Below are 16036 nucleotides of genomic sequence, written 5' to 3'. Positions count from 1 at the left end.
TGGATCTCTTCTGTCTAGATTTGGCCAAACTCCACTGATCTGGGCTGAGACTAGCTCCAGGCCATCCCTGGAAAGCCCCAGGCCTTCCAGAGACTGGCCACCATCTTGGACATGTCCCAGGTTGAGCTGGTCCTTCTGAAAGGGGGCTGCGTCTCAAGGGAGCACCCCCTTCCCAGGAGAGGGTAACAGCGAGACCCAGGGTTACATAGAAGCTGAAGGGCCATGTAAGTGACTACAGTTGGTCTCTGGCTCCCCTTAATAATGAGATGGGGAAATGGTAATGTATTCGACCTGCCAACACAATGGAATGAGTTTCCAATCCCTCTAGGAACCCGCTTTGCTAGAGAAAGGACCTTACTATTTATTAAATACTCTGACCAACAGACACAAAATATACTAATTGTTTTTTCTAATGTGCCATTAAACTATGGTGACAATCCAGAGAAAGCAGAGCCAGTTATTGCTTTGGGAGAAAACAGTCTTAGTTCTGGTTGAGAAACTGCGTTTGTAGTATTGTATCTCTTTTATTGCTACTAAATTTCAAGGAAGGAGAGTTGAGGGGGAAGCACGGCTCCCTCCCTTAGACAATGCCCTCCCTTATCAGGGCAGACTGCCGTCTGGTTTCCTGTCTCCAGCGCGGGCATTACTGTTTCAGATGCGAAACTGGGTCTAAGAAGGGGACAGATCAGGCTTGAAAATGAGAATGCTAGGGGTCACCACAATCCTTCCCTTCCAACTCACTCCAACGTGAATTCTGGCTGGAATACTACCAGATATCAATTGTTTTATGGCTCTAGGGATTTTCTTTTTTAAAGTTAGCACCATTGGTAACTGAAGCACTTCAGAAAGAAACCCAATTTTCAAAATAATGTAATTCCTGGTATTTAAAGGGTGAAGTTGCTTCCATTTATTTTTCTTAAACATAACGGGGTGTGAAAACAGTAAGAAATGCCACTTTAAGATAGCCATTCATTTTATAGCAAAAATGTTGACTGGCACACACGAAGGCAAATATCTAAAGAAGGGGATGGAGGTATATGATTTACATGGTTTGGAGACTACGTTCTCTATGTAGACCGTCCATCCCCGCCCCACCACTTTTTTTGGTGATTATAACAACTATCAGATTGGTACAATTTTCCCTAATTGTTTAGCTCACACTTAAAAGTTTGCATAATACTTCCTGATAGAATAATATTAGATTCTCATCATCTCTATTAACCATCTCCCTCTCCCCACAGATATGGAGGAAAGAATGATTTGAGAGTAAGCCAAATAAAGACTCCATCTATCAAATCTAGTTGGATTGTTAACAACTTTGGAGCTAAAATAAAAAATCTTACTTCAATTTGGGTTACTTATGAATTCAGTTTAAATTATAAGCAACTTAATATCACAAGTCTGTTTCCTTCAAAGAAGAAAGAAAAAAATCTTATTGAAATTTTCCAAACTGCCATCTTTTTTTCATGGAAGGTTATCAATATCCTACTATTTGACCCAATCAGCTTTCTTAATATCATACTGTGTATTTACTTTTTTATCCATCAAGGAAAAATGTGATGCGTTGAGAAGCTAAAACCGAACCATTATTATTATTATGATCCCCAATTTGGGGAAAGAATAAGGCCTGACGTGCTGCCTCAGAAACTCTTTCCATTAATTCCATTAGAGAACACTGTAGATAATTCCTCTAGATTTTAGAGAAAATCCCCACATAAGAAGTTTAAGGGAGAAATTTGCCAAAAAACTTTTCTTTTCCAACCATTTTATGCAAACTTTGTTTCTGGAGAACCAAGAGAAAAGTAGTTTGTTAAAATAGGTTTTAAATAGTTAACCCAGAAATCTGCTTACTCACAACTGACAGAATATACCAAAGAAAAAAAGGGGGCTGGGGGTGGAGCGGAGATTATGAGAAAGTTGCTGTTGTAAAACAAAAACAAAGAGCATTCTCCTTCTGTTTTCAAAATATTAGGTTAAACATTTCCAAACTATCATTAAATGAACTTATTCCAGTTCTCCTTTTCTTTGAGCTTTTTATTCTTAAAACAGTTTGGAAATCAGATATAGGATACAGTAAAATCTTTGTCCTTAAAAAGAAATAATCCTGTAGTGCTCTCAATACATCTTATAATTTGTTTCAATACACAGTTTCTCCCTTAAAACATAACCAAGACTTCAAGTCAGTACAAGCAGTCCAAGACTGCTTGAGCTCTCCGTTCAGTGAAGCCTCCTATGCCTCGTGTCCAGTGGTATAAACGCAATATGAGCCACATCCTACAGATCCTGCTAGATCTTCTGAACTGTAAGGTGTAACCCCATCCAAAATTGACAGCTCCAGGGCAGAATGCCTATCGCCAAACCAATACTCAAAACAAGAAGGAAAAACAAACAAAACAACCTTCTTTAGATTTCCAGCCAATACTCACACACACATATTTCTTGAAATTGAATTGATAAATTAAAAAAAAAATGTAAAATTACTTATTCACCCATATAAACACATTGGAGCAAAGGGTGTATGTAAAAAGGTTAACTGACTTTTGTCATTATGACATAACACAGGCATCTTAGGCAATCCTAAGTGTGTGGAGACATGATAACTCCCTGGGTGGGGACAGGGAGTTTAAGGGCAGGGACCATGGCCTGGTCTGGGCTACTGATCTACCAGAAAACAGCCTGAAACAGGAAAGAGCACACATATGCCACTTGGAATGTATGACGCAAACCCCAGCCTTGAAACAAAGAACAGGAAACAGCTCTGCTGGCTGTGCTGGAGAGAAAGCACAGAGAAACATTTAGCCGGCCCTCCCTGACCCTATATTCATGAGCAGCTGGAGTTTTTTAAGACAACAACAGGCGGGTGGAGGTGTTTGTTCTATGGGTGTGAATAATAACACCAGCTTTATACAGGAGACCTGCCCTATTTACAAATAGGAGCTTCCACATACAGTAAACATCATAAGTGAACATGTGATTTTATCATATTCAAGCAGCAGCAACCATCCTAATTAACACCAGCCTCCCTACCAATTTCTTTTGTCTCTTTCTCCCCCATCCCAATGGCTGGTCTCTAGCTACAGTCAAATTCTGGGTTGGGGTAATGCATACTGCAGTCTCAGAGCATCAGGAGGAAAAGGAGAGAGCAGTGCAGCGGAGAATTCAGATGATACTGGGGTCATCCCACAGAACCGAAATGGGACCAATTTTAAGTTCTTGAGCCACAGAACTAAATCCCAAGACAAAGAGTGTGGAGACGTCTAGAGTCATCCCAAATTTTCAGTCTTTCTCAACTGCAGAGTTACAAAGATATTTGCACAGCACTGCACATCTGTTCTACATGTACACACATCTACAGAAATCCACCTTTTGAGAATGCAATTCTGTGCCTGATATTTCATTTAATCCAATTGAAAAATTGTATACAATCTGTAGAATAGAGTATCGATTTTTATAAGATGTTCTAAAATGTCTATTTTCCTTTAGGTATTTGTAAGGCAGCAAAATCCATTCACTAGTCCTTTCCCCACGATTTCTCTTTATTTTGTTAGCCAGTACTGTTTAACTAGGTTCCCGGTAGCAGAGATTTAAGAATCTGTGTGTAGATATAACTACAGGTAAAAAGAAGAAAAGGAAAAAAAAAAAAAAGGCATCACTGTGTCCATAGCAACCAGAAGGTAGGGTTTTAATTTAGAAACTTTGCAGTGAAAAAAACAATAGCTTTCTCCAAAGCTATGTTGCCATGTTTTACATCTGACAAGGTTCTGTGGTCTAAGCAGTTAGTTGTGTTATTCTCACGTTAGGATTTTCATACTTGAATTTTCCTTCAGGCAGCCAGAATGCTCCTTATAGTCTATTTTCATTGACCTCACCCATGGTACATTAGACTGCTTTTTTCCTAACAGTTCTGCAGCAAACCCCACTGACTGTAGAAACTGAGATATCAGCTTCTTTAGGGAACTGAATGAAATTAATCAAACATCCCATTTAAGGTTTCTGTGAACAGAATAAAGTCAACTTCCATACCCCATGTTTCAAGCCACGGAAGAAACACATCCACTCTTTAAAAAATACTACTAACTCACAAAATTTTCAAGATGTTAATGTCATAAAATTGTTTTTCCCCTAAAAGCAAGTCTTCTCTTGGGTTATGTAGATTATCATCCGGATGAATTTCTCTTTTAAAAGTGCTCCTCAAATTCACACATATAAAGCACTCAGAAAAGGACTGCACAAAACTGTTATGTGAAATAACCTATAATGAACTGCCTTATACCCTACTTGATTTTGTTTAATAATTAGACACTAAATCTAAAGGAAGTCAGAATACCACTTCATACTTTTCTCTATACACCAGACTGTTATGAGAATATAATCAATATGTTTAAAATGTCTTGGATGACCTATCGAAAAATACATTCTGAGTTTGTAAAAATCAAATTCAGTGTACAATGTTTATTTTAGTGAAATACAAGAAGGTGAGCAATTACCAATTTCCCTTTAACCTGGTTTAGGAAAAAAAGTCCCATTCACACGGTCTTCATCTAGTTTTATATATTGCAGTAAAATTTAAAGTAGAATACTGTTCTCGCTTTTATCTGCCAAAGTAGCTATGACAATTCCAGGTATTGTCTGCCATCTCCAAAGGTAGGTCCCAAGCGTCCAGGTCCAGAGATTCCTCCCTCGGTCCCCACCCGGCTCGGGTCCCTAACACTGCAGGCAGTCGCCTAAGGCGTTCTCCGCCTCCAGCCACGCTGCAATCCTTCCTCCAGACACTGCGGCAGGTTCTCTCCTTGCACCCGAGGACGACTCTCCAAACCCGGCCAGCTCTTTCCCCTGCCCTCAGGGATCCAGACGCCCCGGCCAGCTCCTGGACTCCAGGACCGAGAATGGGATGCTCCCTCCACTCCCGATCGCCCCAAGTTTCTTCCCAGAGGGCCCGCCAGGCTGCTCCAAGTTTGCTCCGGCGACGGGTGAGCGGCAGCGCGCCCGGTCCGAGAAGGGGGGCGGCGGGGGGCGCAGGCGGGGGGCGGGGAGGGGGAGGAGCAGGAGCGCGCGGCCTCGGCGCTACCTTTCTCCAAACAACGTTGCCACACGCGGAGAACACTGAGATTTCTGGGGCTTTGGAGGGAATCGCGAGCGGGCAGGCGGGAGGCGGTCGGGGGACCACACAGGTGAGCCCCCGCCCGCGCCCTATCCCGGGCCGCGGCGGGCGCCGCTGGCCTCGCTCGTCGCTCCCGCAGATCTGCACGGTGGTTCTTCCCAATCCCACACTTTCCACCGCTGAACCCGGGGGCCCCCTCCCCCTCGCCTCCTCTTCCACCCCCGCCCCCGGCTGCGAGGAGCTGTTGCACTTTCCCAAGCCCGGGGGCGCCCCCACCTCCGCGTTGCACCCCCAGCCCATTCACCGCACGTTCCCCACCCCCCCCGGGGGGGGAAAAAAAAAAGGAAACTGGACGAGCCGAAAAGGGGGGCAGCGGGAGTCGGGGCGAGAAGGAAAGGTGAGAGAGCGGGGACTTACTTTTCGAGGCGCGGAGCTGAGCGCTGCAGGCGAGAAATAAAGGCCCGGATCCGCGCTGCCTGGAAGCCCGCGGATGCAGTGGTGTCAGCGCTCCAGGACGGGCGGCGGCCGCAGGGGACAGGGACGGGGACAGGCGCGCGTGCGGCGGGCGCGGCGCGGCTCGGCGGGCGCTCGCGCTGCGCTCCGGCTCGGGCCCCGGCTCCGCGCGGCTCCGCTCCTGGCTCCCCTCTGGCTCCTGGCACCAACTCCGGGCAGTCACATGACGCCGGCGCCGCTCGCTCTGCGAGCCTCCCAGGGCTGGCGGGGTAAGTAGAGGCTGGGACCCGGGGTGGGAGGGTCAGGGAGGGGAGAGGGAGCCGCCGCGGCCGCCCGGGCTGGGCGGGTCCCCACCCACTTGGGTGGAGGCAGCCGCCGGAGGGGTCGGCCGAGTCACTCGCGCAAACACGCACCCCGCCCTGCGCCCTTCCCCCGCCGCCCCCGCCTCCCGCGCCGCCTCCGCCCCGCCCCGCCCAGTCACCCGGGGACGGCCTGACAGACACTCATTATTCCCCGGAGCCGGGCGCCGCCCCGCCGGCCCGACCTGTCCCGCGAGGCGCGGCGCGGCCGTGGGGCTGGGCGTGCGCGGCCCCCGCCCCGCGCCTCCCCGCCCCGCGCGGCCCCCGCCCGCGCCCCCGCCCGGCGCCCTCCGCCCGCGGCCCCGCCCGGCCCGGCCCGGCCCCGCCGCCTCGCCGCCGCCCGGGCCCGGGGGGAAGGAAGGGCGGCGCTGGCCGCTCCGGGCGCCACAGGGCAGCAGCGCGCTGCGCCGCCTCCAAGACACACAGCCGGGCTCGCGGGCGAGCCGAGGCGGGGGACCTCGGGCGGTCCGGGCCATCAATCAGACGGCTCCGGCGGGAAGGGCGGCCCCGGGCGCGGTGGGAAGGGCTGGGCCCAGGGGCCAGCGCGGACAACTCTCTTAAAGGAAAACCAGAGGAAGGCCCCGCTGGTGTTGCAGATTCGGCAGAGACAGAGCGGCGAGGGAAGGGAGGGCAGTCGGGGTGACTGCAGCCCTAACACGCTCCCGCGTCTCCAAGGTCATTCACCGCCCTCCAGCGCGCCTTCTTTGTGCCCGGGGCGCCGGGCCCCACTTGTCGTCCGCCCCGGGGGGAGGTGCGGCCCGGCCGGTGGCGCCCCCGCCTCCCGGGGACTTTTCTCTGAAGGCCCGGATACCCCCGGGCAAACTTCCCACGGCCGGGCCTGCAGCTGGAGCGAAACGCCGACCGGGCGCAGCGGCGTTTGCTCAGCCGGGCTAGTCGGAAAACTTGGCAAACTTCGGTCCAGATCCTCCCGCTTGGAGGGAGACCTTGGGGGCGAGCCGAGGGCCAAGAGCGGCGACATTTCCTTACAAGTCGCCTCCCCAGGACCGAGGGCGAGCGTCCTCGGGGGCCTTCCCGGGAGCCTGGCCCCCGGGAGGACTTAGCAGAGCTTGGTACCCAAGTTTAATGCTTTTTGAGTTTCTTTTTAAACAGTATTAATGTAATAAAAGAATGCAATAAAAAGAACAAAAGACAAATTGGTTCAATTGTTTTAGTCCTGTGCACTGTTTAAAAACGCCCCTGCTGCAGTCTATGGGTTGTTATTGCTTCAAGATGTTTTAAAGGCCTTTTAAGTTCACCATTTTCACTTTGATGCTTCATCCAGGCATGGTACTACTTAAAACATAGAGATACCGTGTATTCGGAACCCCAGCGTGTAACTACACAATATTATAAAATTAGTACCGGGAAACCTCAAGTAATGAAATTGTTTATTGTTAAAAAAAAAATGCATATACATAAAAGACCACGTGGAAAATACCCAGAACTGACACCAGTTTATGTGCCATCCTGCTGTCCCATAAAATTAATCTTTAAAATGTAAAAGGATGACGGTTTTTGTTTCGTTTTTCTTAGTGAATAAAGACAAGTGCAAGGAAAAAAGTTGGATTTGTGTCAATTACCAATCACAACTTATTGATCATTGACAGCATTAAATGTCTGATCGGATGCCTTAGATTTGTATTAGCTGAAAAAACATTAGTGACGACTGATGAAATTGTTTTGCATTTCCATGCCTGGCTTATAGTAGAGACTGAAAAAAAACACAGGCTTCACTCAAGGGACACAGAATGATGAAAACCTGGAGTGAAGTAGGTCTATCTGAAAAAAGCGTTATTCAAGATAAGTAGGGAGTGTCTTTGATGTGAAAGGTGCAGGAGGGAAAAGAAAAGTCGTAAAAAAGGTTAATTAATGAACACACCATGTTCAGTGCCCTGTGGGAGACTGCTCAAACATAACTTACACAAAAATGAATCCAGCCAGTGAAGGACACCACCATCTTTCCAGGTGCCCAAACCAGAACTGCCTGAAGTCGTCCTCAACTCCTCCCTGCCTTGCTGGTCACAGCCCTGCGGTTCACTCAGTTCCAGACCTCCTCAGTCCCCACCCACTCCTTGGCTACCACCCAGTCCACCCCATTCCCACAGTGTCTTGTTGGTCATTCTGTTTGCAGCGTGGCTGAACTTTAAGTTAGGGATTGGAGCAAAGGATTAAGACTGCCTTTTTCTAAAAGGCAAACCTAAACATGTCAAACCCTTCAATGGCTTCTCTGCTGAGAAAATCTGAGTTTAGCCTCCATGTTGACCTGGCCTCCACTTATTATTGTAAACTCATTTCTCCCTGTTCTCCCCTTCCACTCTTTTCTCCAACACTTTCCTTTCTTCCAGCTCTCTCTCTCCACCTCTGGCCCTTTGCATATGCTCATTTTTTTCTAGATGGACTAGCCTCAGCTTCTCCCAAACTCCTTACCTCCACTCTCATTTCCCTAAATTTCTGTTCATCCTCTAAATAAATATAAAATTTATTTAGTTATTTAGTTAAATTTATTATTTAATAAATAAATAAATATTAAATGACATTTTCAATAAAATGTATTTTCTTCCTGCCGTCCCTTTGGACAAGTGGAGGCGGCTCCTTAGTGCTCTGAGAGCACCCAGGCTTCACCTCTTGTTAACACTTTTTATTCTTTCTTGTAATTGGCTATTTAACTCTTTACAGCACTGAAGGAGAAACTCTGTGAGGGCATGGACCGTGTCTTTTTAGCAAAATTGTATCCCAATGACTCAGATGCTCAATGAATATTTGTAAAATGATTAAATGTGAGGCATGAATTGAGAAGTCATTCAGGCTGAAAAGGTGAGAGGAGGCTTCAGGGTGGCAAGTGGCCATGTACCTCTGAAACAGTAAGGGGGAGGGTAAGGGAAGTAGAGTGAGATGGTACGGGTGGTGTCTAAGTCTTTTTTTCATTCCTAACACTAGCACAATGCGTTAAGCTGAGGTGCTGGATGAACCCCTAAATCCTAGGTAAATGAAATACCTTGTGCGTGGTCCTTACAGTAGCTACTTCACTGTTGCTCTTTGAGGCCAGCCTGCCAGTTTGGTTTAGGTTTAGGGCAGCATGTGCTCAGGGAAGGCTGCCCCTCCGTAGCTCCAGCATCCTTGCTCCCAGCCAATCATTGTCTTTTTGGGGAGTGACTGTTTGGACAGTAGATATGTGACCTTGTTCTAGCCACCAGTGGGACCTGAAGGGAAGTGTGCTGGGGCTTATGGGAAGTATGTTTCTTCCTGATGAAAGGAAACTTTTGTACGGATAAACCATCAAACCTACTTTGGAAATTATGTTAGGATGTGATACTTGAATGGCACCCATCTTCTATTAATAAGGAAAAGGCATGGTTTCAGATTTCCATACAGATAGCTCTTTCTTCAGTATTAGTTTTCAGCTCAAATATAACCTCTTTAGGAATGACCATACAATCTAAAATATCCCTTCTTTCCTCATTCGATGTCTAGCTGTCCTCGCTTCAAACAAACAAAAAAACAACCCAACTTTTTTCCCATTCGAACCTGGGATCCCTGAGAGCAAGGACATTGTCTTTTTCACTCCTGTTTCCCAAACTTCTGGAACAGTGTCTGGCAAATATAAGTTTTCCAAAAGTATTTGTTGATTAGTGGATGACAACTAAACAGTAACACTATGCTGAGACGGATTCAGAGCCTAATGGATACAAGCCACTGGAAACCTCCACTTTCTCTTTCAAGGCTTGTACCACAGTTCTGTTTCAGGCAATCTCTTCCTGACACACAAACACATATTCTTGAGATTCTTTCTTCCTCCTCCACTCTCTTTCAGAGCTTTTCCATGTTCCTCTCAGGAAAGTTTTTTCTCCTTGTGTGATGATGAACCAAATTATGAAGGCAGAAAGCTGTCACGTGCTTGTGAAATTATGAGCAACACAGACACATCTACCCTAAAGGAAAACATGTTTACTTTCTTGTTTCTTTTTATTCCAGCTTTATTGAGATGTTATTGGTTTGTAACACACGTAAGTTTAAGATGTACAGTATGATGATTAGATAGACATGTATATTACAAAATGGTACAACAATTACAATAAAGTTAGTTAACACCGCCATCCCTTCACACCTTTCTTGGGGGTGGTGATGGTGATAACATTTAAAACTTACTCTTAACAACTTTTAAGTATAGAATACAATTTGTTCATTGTCTACACCATGCTGTACCTTCAATCCCCAGACCATCTTCATCTTAGAGCTGGAAGTTTGTATCCTTTGACCAGCATCTCTCCATTTTCCCCATCTCCCAGCTCCAGGAAACCACCACTCTACTGTTTTTATGAGTTTGGCTTTTTCAGATTTCACATGTAAGTGAGGTCATACAGTATTTGTCTTTCTCTGTCTGACATTTTGTTTAGCATCATGGCCTCGGAATCCATCCATGTTGTTGCAAAAGGCAGAATTTCCTTTTTTTTTTGCCTGCCTGGGGTCCTAGTTGCAGCACATAGGATCTTTGCTGTGTTATGTGGGATCTCTCGCTGTGTCAAATAGACTCTCCAGTTGAGGTGCATGGGCTTACTTGCTCTGAGGGATGTGGGATCCCAGTTTCCGGACCAGGGATTGAACCTGTGTCTCCTGCATTGCAAGGCAGATTTCCAACCACTGTACCAGTAGTGAAGTCCCCAGAATTTCCTTCTTTTAAAGGGCTGAGTGATATTCTAGTGTGTGTGTGTGTGTGTGTAGGTATCACATTTTCTTTACCCGTTCATCTATTGATGGATACTTGAGTTGTTTCTATATCTTGCCTATTATAAATAATAGTGAACATGGGAGTACAAATATCTCTTTGAGAAAGTGATTTCATTTCCCTTGGATGTATACCCAAAAGTGAGATTACTGAATAATATGGTAGTTCTATCTTTAGCTTTCTGAGAAATTTCTACACTGTTTTTCACAGTGGTTGTTTTACATCCTCATGAACAGTATACAAGGGTTTTCTTCTCTCCAGTCCTCACCAACACTTGTTATTTCATTTTTTATAATAACCATTCTGACAGGTGTGAGGTGATATCTCATTTTGGTTTTGATTTGTATTTCCCTGATGATTAGTGATGCTGAGCACATTTTCATGCACTTGTTGGCTATTTGTGTATCCTTTTTGGAAAAACGTTTATTCAAGTGCTTTGCCCACTTTAAAATTTATTTTTTGCTTTTGGTTTTTACTATTGAGTTATGTGAATTCCTTATATAATTTGGATATTAACCCATTATCAAATAGATAGTTTGCAAATGTTTTCTTCCCTTCCATAGGTTGCTTTTTCATTTTGTTGACTGTTTCCTTTGCTGTGGGAATCTTTTTAGTTTGATGCAATCCTTCTTGTAAAGTTTTTCTTTTGTTGCTTGTGCTTTTGATATCATAGCCAAAAAATCGTTGCCAAGACCAGTGTCAAGGAGTTTTTCCTTATGTTTTCTTCTAGTAGTTTTATATTTTCATGTCTTATATTTAAGTCTTTAATCCATGTAGAGTTAACTTTTGTGAGGGGTATAAAATGGGAGGCCAGGGTATTCTTTTGCATGTATGTATCCAGTTTTTCTAATACTTTTATTTAAGAGACTGTACTTTCTCCACTGAGTGTACTTGACTCCTTTGTCAAATATTACTTGACTGTGTATATGTGAATTTATTTCTGGCTTTTCAATTCTGTTCCATGGTTCTATATATCTGTTTTTATGCCAGTACCATATTGTTTTGATTACTATAGCTTTGTAATATACTTCGAAATCAAGAGTTGTGATGCCCCCAACTTCTTTCTTTCTCAAAATTGCAAATCCACATGTTTTGAAGTAAAATTAGAAATGCTAAACTAAGGATCACTCATCTTGAAAGCATTGCAAAGGTTGCAGAGTTTCTCTTTAGCATCTCTACAGGTTTTCACCTATATTATCCATCCAACCATCCAATTTAGGAATGCCAGGAAAAACTGAAGTTGAGTTAGGTGACCATGACTTTTAATAAAGATCAAACTGGACATATGTCCTGTACTCCCACCCCAGGAATTCTCAGCATTTCTTGAGTAGGTGGACAATTGAAATTGTCCTGGATTATGTTTGTCAAAACAATATAATTGAAGGACAGTAGTACAAAAATAGTTGAAATGTTGGATCTTAGAATCTAAGTTGGAGAGATAAAACAGGAGGAGACTCTGGAGATCTGGGTCAAAGGATCAGTGAACTGAACATTTCAAATAAGTTGAAGAGTGGATGTGTTGGGAATAATGAAGTGAATGGTCTGGAAGTTTAGGTGGTAAGTAGCCAGAGAGTGGGGATATGTGAATTTCAGTTCAGTTCAGTTCAGTTCAGTCGCTCAGTTGTGTCCAACTCTCCGCGACCCCATGAATCACAGCACGCCAGGCCTCCCTGTCCATCACCAACTTCCGGAGTTCACTCAAACTCATGTCCGTTGATGCCATCCAGCCATCTCATTCTCTGTCATTCCCTTCTCCTCCCGCCCCCAATCCTTCCCAGCATCAGAGTCTTTTCCAGTGAGTCAACTCTTCGCATGAGGTGGCCAAAGTATCAGAGTTTCAGCTTTAGCATCAGTCCTTCCAATGAACACCCAGGACCCATCTCCTTTAGAATGGACTGGTTGGATCTCCTTGCAAGTCCAAGGGACTCTCAAGAGCCTTCTCCAGCACCACAGTTCAAAAGCATCAATTCTTCGGCGATCAGCTTTCTTCACAGTCCAACTCTCACATCCATACATGACCACGGGAAAAACCATAGCCTTGACTAGACGGACCTTGGTTGGAAAAGTAATGTCTCTGCTTTTTAATATGCTATCTAGGTTGGTCATAACTTTCCTTCCGAGGAGTCAGCGTCTTTTAATTTCATGGCTTAACGTTTAAAATTGTTGCAGTCCCTGGGGATAGCATGGGTCTGGGTGTGCCTGTGGGAGTGGAGGGTGAGAAGAGGGTGGAGGATATACCTGGAAATGAGGAGATGAGGGAAAGAATGAACGGGATATTAAACATGGTTCCATGTGGATCTTGAAATTACTCAGAATTGAGGCCAGACTTGGGAATCGAGATCAAGACCCAAGTCCTTGGGCCACATCTTCATTTCCCAAGAGACTGGTGAATGTCAGCAACTGGGAGAGAATGATTCGATAGATCATCCATTCCAAGTAGTTAAATCTGCTTTCCTTGAATCATAATTATTCAAGTTAAAAATAATCACTTATATTTGGTTGTTTTTATTAGTTATTGTACTAGTGAAATATGTAAGTAATTTTTCTACTTTTTCTTGCAACATACTATTTCTGCTTCATTGAGAGTTGAACTTGGCTTTGGGAGACTTACCGGGGGTCTCAAACATTATTTATAATATGATTTCCTTCTTTTTAAATATTTATTTATTTGACTGCTCCAAGTCTTAGTCGTGACATATGGGATCTTTAACTGTAGCACATGAATTCTTAGTTGCAGCATGTGGCATATACTTCTGCAACCAGGGATTGAACTTGGGCCCTATGCATTGGGAGCATGGAATCTTAGCCACTGGACCACCAGGAAAGTCCCTATAATACTATTTCAAAAGGAAATCAATTGTAATTTCCAAATCAGTGACCTACATATACAAAGGTATAGAATGTAACTTATTTTTATTTTGTGGAATATCTAGATTTCGCTCTTCTAGGAGGCAGAGATTAGAGAATGGGAGACCCACAAAGTAAGATAAACTACTTCCCATTTTTCGGCTTGTTTTGGTATGAGGCTCTGTTTCCAATCCTCTCCTTTGCATTATGGAAATTTTACTGGCCTTTAAATCCTGGATGAAAGTTAGCTTGGTAAATATTGGTTGAACAATCATGATCTGAGGTGGATGTAGAAGAGTTAGAAATATGTATATGATCCCTGTATTCAAGGGATTTGAGATAATATATTTATTTGCTTAATTATTACACAGTGTAGAATATAATGAGTAAAATTTAGAAAAGAATCATGATATGGGCCCTAAAAGGATAAAAAGGTAAATTGCTTCATTCAAAAGCTATGAGTATTCTTGCATGGTTTGGGCCCTGTCTTCAAGGAGCTTATAGGTTTGCAAAAGAAATCACATTGGTCAGGAAATTCCCAAAAATTTTCATGGAGAAGGTGATAACAGTGCTATAACTTCATTACTGGAGTTAGAGGGGGGCTCCACACTGCATTTTGGAGTCTGCAGAGGGGCCCAGGGGCCCTGGGGTGGGGTGTGTGGAACACTCAAGTGTGGCGTAAGGTGAGCTAACTAAGGTCAGCTGAGGCCGCACGGGAGCCTGGGGGGCGGGGAATGCAATACCAAGTAGATGCAGCTTTTTCCAGCAGACTTTGAGAAACCATGGAAGGTTTCTGAACAAGGGAGTTGCATGATAGCATATAAAATGACATTAAATACAACTCTAATGGAAAGTTCCAACAATGCAGTGCAGGAGGCAGCAGCTATGGTACAAGTACCGTGGGGAGAAATATATATATATACACATATATGCCTTCACCATCTCTTTGTCTCTCACTCCACACACACACACAAACACACACACACACGTGTTCTCCCTTCAACCAAGCCAGCAGAGGGATGGTGTGTGAATTATACTCTTGGGAAGAGGTCTTGCTGCCTTCCTTTTTCTGCTGATGCAATTGTGTGTTGCATACTTACACCCAAACCCTGAACTGTGACATGTGAAGCGTTTACCTCCGTGTGAAAGCCCAGTTGCACCAGTTTCCCTGGTACTTATTGGGGAAGAAGGTTTCAACTTTCATTCCTTAGTTTCCCAACCTGGCAAGCCTGTCCACACTCACAAATGCTTTAGAAGTTTGCTGATATGTCTGGAAAAGTAATAAGCATATGGTGGAACCACATGAAGAGTAGAAAATTCTTCATTGTCCTTGTAAAACAAAAAGACTTGCAAACAGCAGATAATACTAAAATCATAATATTATATCAAAGTGATAAGAGTGAGGGTGATTTTTTTTTTTTTTTTGCCTTTCAGTGCTCTTCTGTGTTTTTTTCTTTAGTGAGCATGGATTTGTGTGTGTGTGTGTGTGTGTGTGCGCGCGCTCAATTGATTCTGACTCTGACTGAGTATGTATTACTTTTGTAATAAGTGTGCTTTTTCAAATAGCTAAGAAAGTAACATGCATGCTATGTGTAATTAATTAAATGTAGGGCCTGAAGCACAGTTTTACAAGGCGGCCCCTTGAAGGCACCCCGACCCAGAGGTGTGGTTCTGTGCCTTGGAGTTTCAGGTGAGTGGTAGTGGAAGAAGAGGGGCTCTAGGAGGTGAGGCTGTGAGAGAGGGTGACCGTCTCCCTTTATTGACTCTTTGTCTTTTTAACTACTGCTCAAATAGCTGGACCTGTGCAAGTTCTTGGAACTGAAGTTCTTCCTCAAAATCACATGTATTTACTTTAAAAGCCGCTCCAAAGAGCAAAAGTTGAAAAACAAAACCAAACCAAAAAACCAGAAAACCTAGCACACTGGACTGAATAGAGCCGAAGTTCCTATTTCTCAAGAGATAGAAATATACTTCCTGGAGCACAAAGTCCACTCATCCTCTCCCTGTGGTCTTTGGCCAGGATCTGTTGATTCAGCGGGAAACAGAAGTGTCAGCAGTTGCGCAGGGTGTGAACGTGTGGGAGATTATCTTCACCTCCCCAAGCTCCATTGATACAGGGGGCTGTGCAGTCCCAGCCAGCTGAGGGTAGCTTGTCTTGGGTTTCTTTAAGCTCCGTTTGTTTGTCTGTTATTGTTCTTAAAGTTTTCTGGGTAACTATAAGCAACAGACCTTGTGAGTTCCTCTTGAGACTGCCCACTACTCCCCACCCTTATTTCTCACCTCCTGGCATCCTGTTTGTCTCCCTGACTCTGTCCCCCGCCCCATCCCCACCCCAACTCAGTTATCAACCCTTTTAGCCATGTTTTTCTTCCCTCAGTTACTTTTGAATTTCTGTTTTCATGTGTTCTCACACTAAAAGAGGCATGCCATACATTTAATTTTTAATTCATTGCTTTGTACTTTCTTCTGTCATGAGTACCTCTAAATTATGTCTCAGCGTGTATTCCAAGGTTCATCTCCCCTTACGCCTTTTCTTGAAGACACTGTATTTCC

At 44.5% G+C, this 16036-nt stretch overlaps 1 protein-coding gene across 2 annotated transcripts in view; it reads right to left on the bottom strand.

Moving 5' to 3' along the window:
• The window catches only part of KLF3 (KLF transcription factor 3), a 35795-nt gene extending 30137 nt beyond the window's left edge, over positions 1 to 5658 (bottom strand). Inside the window, exon 1 of one of the 2 annotated variants that reach the window (XM_055434180.2) lies at positions 5519 to 5658. The gene's annotated coding sequence lies outside the window, so the exon portion shown is untranslated. The remainder of the gene's footprint in view (positions 1 to 5518) is intronic. The other variant, XM_055434181.2, reaches the window with a different exon arrangement.
• Between the last annotated feature and the right edge of the window lie 10378 nt (positions 5659 to 16036).

The sequence above is a fragment of the Moschus berezovskii genome, chromosome 5, assembly GCF_049115385.1.
Source record: "Moschus berezovskii isolate FMDL1 chromosome 5, NW_MosBer_1.0, whole genome shotgun sequence".
NCBI classification, from domain to species: Eukaryota; Metazoa; Chordata; class Mammalia; order Artiodactyla; family Moschidae; genus Moschus; species Moschus berezovskii.
The sequence above is the reverse complement of the archived record's forward strand: the minus strand, read 5'-3'. Positions and strand labels throughout refer to the sequence as shown.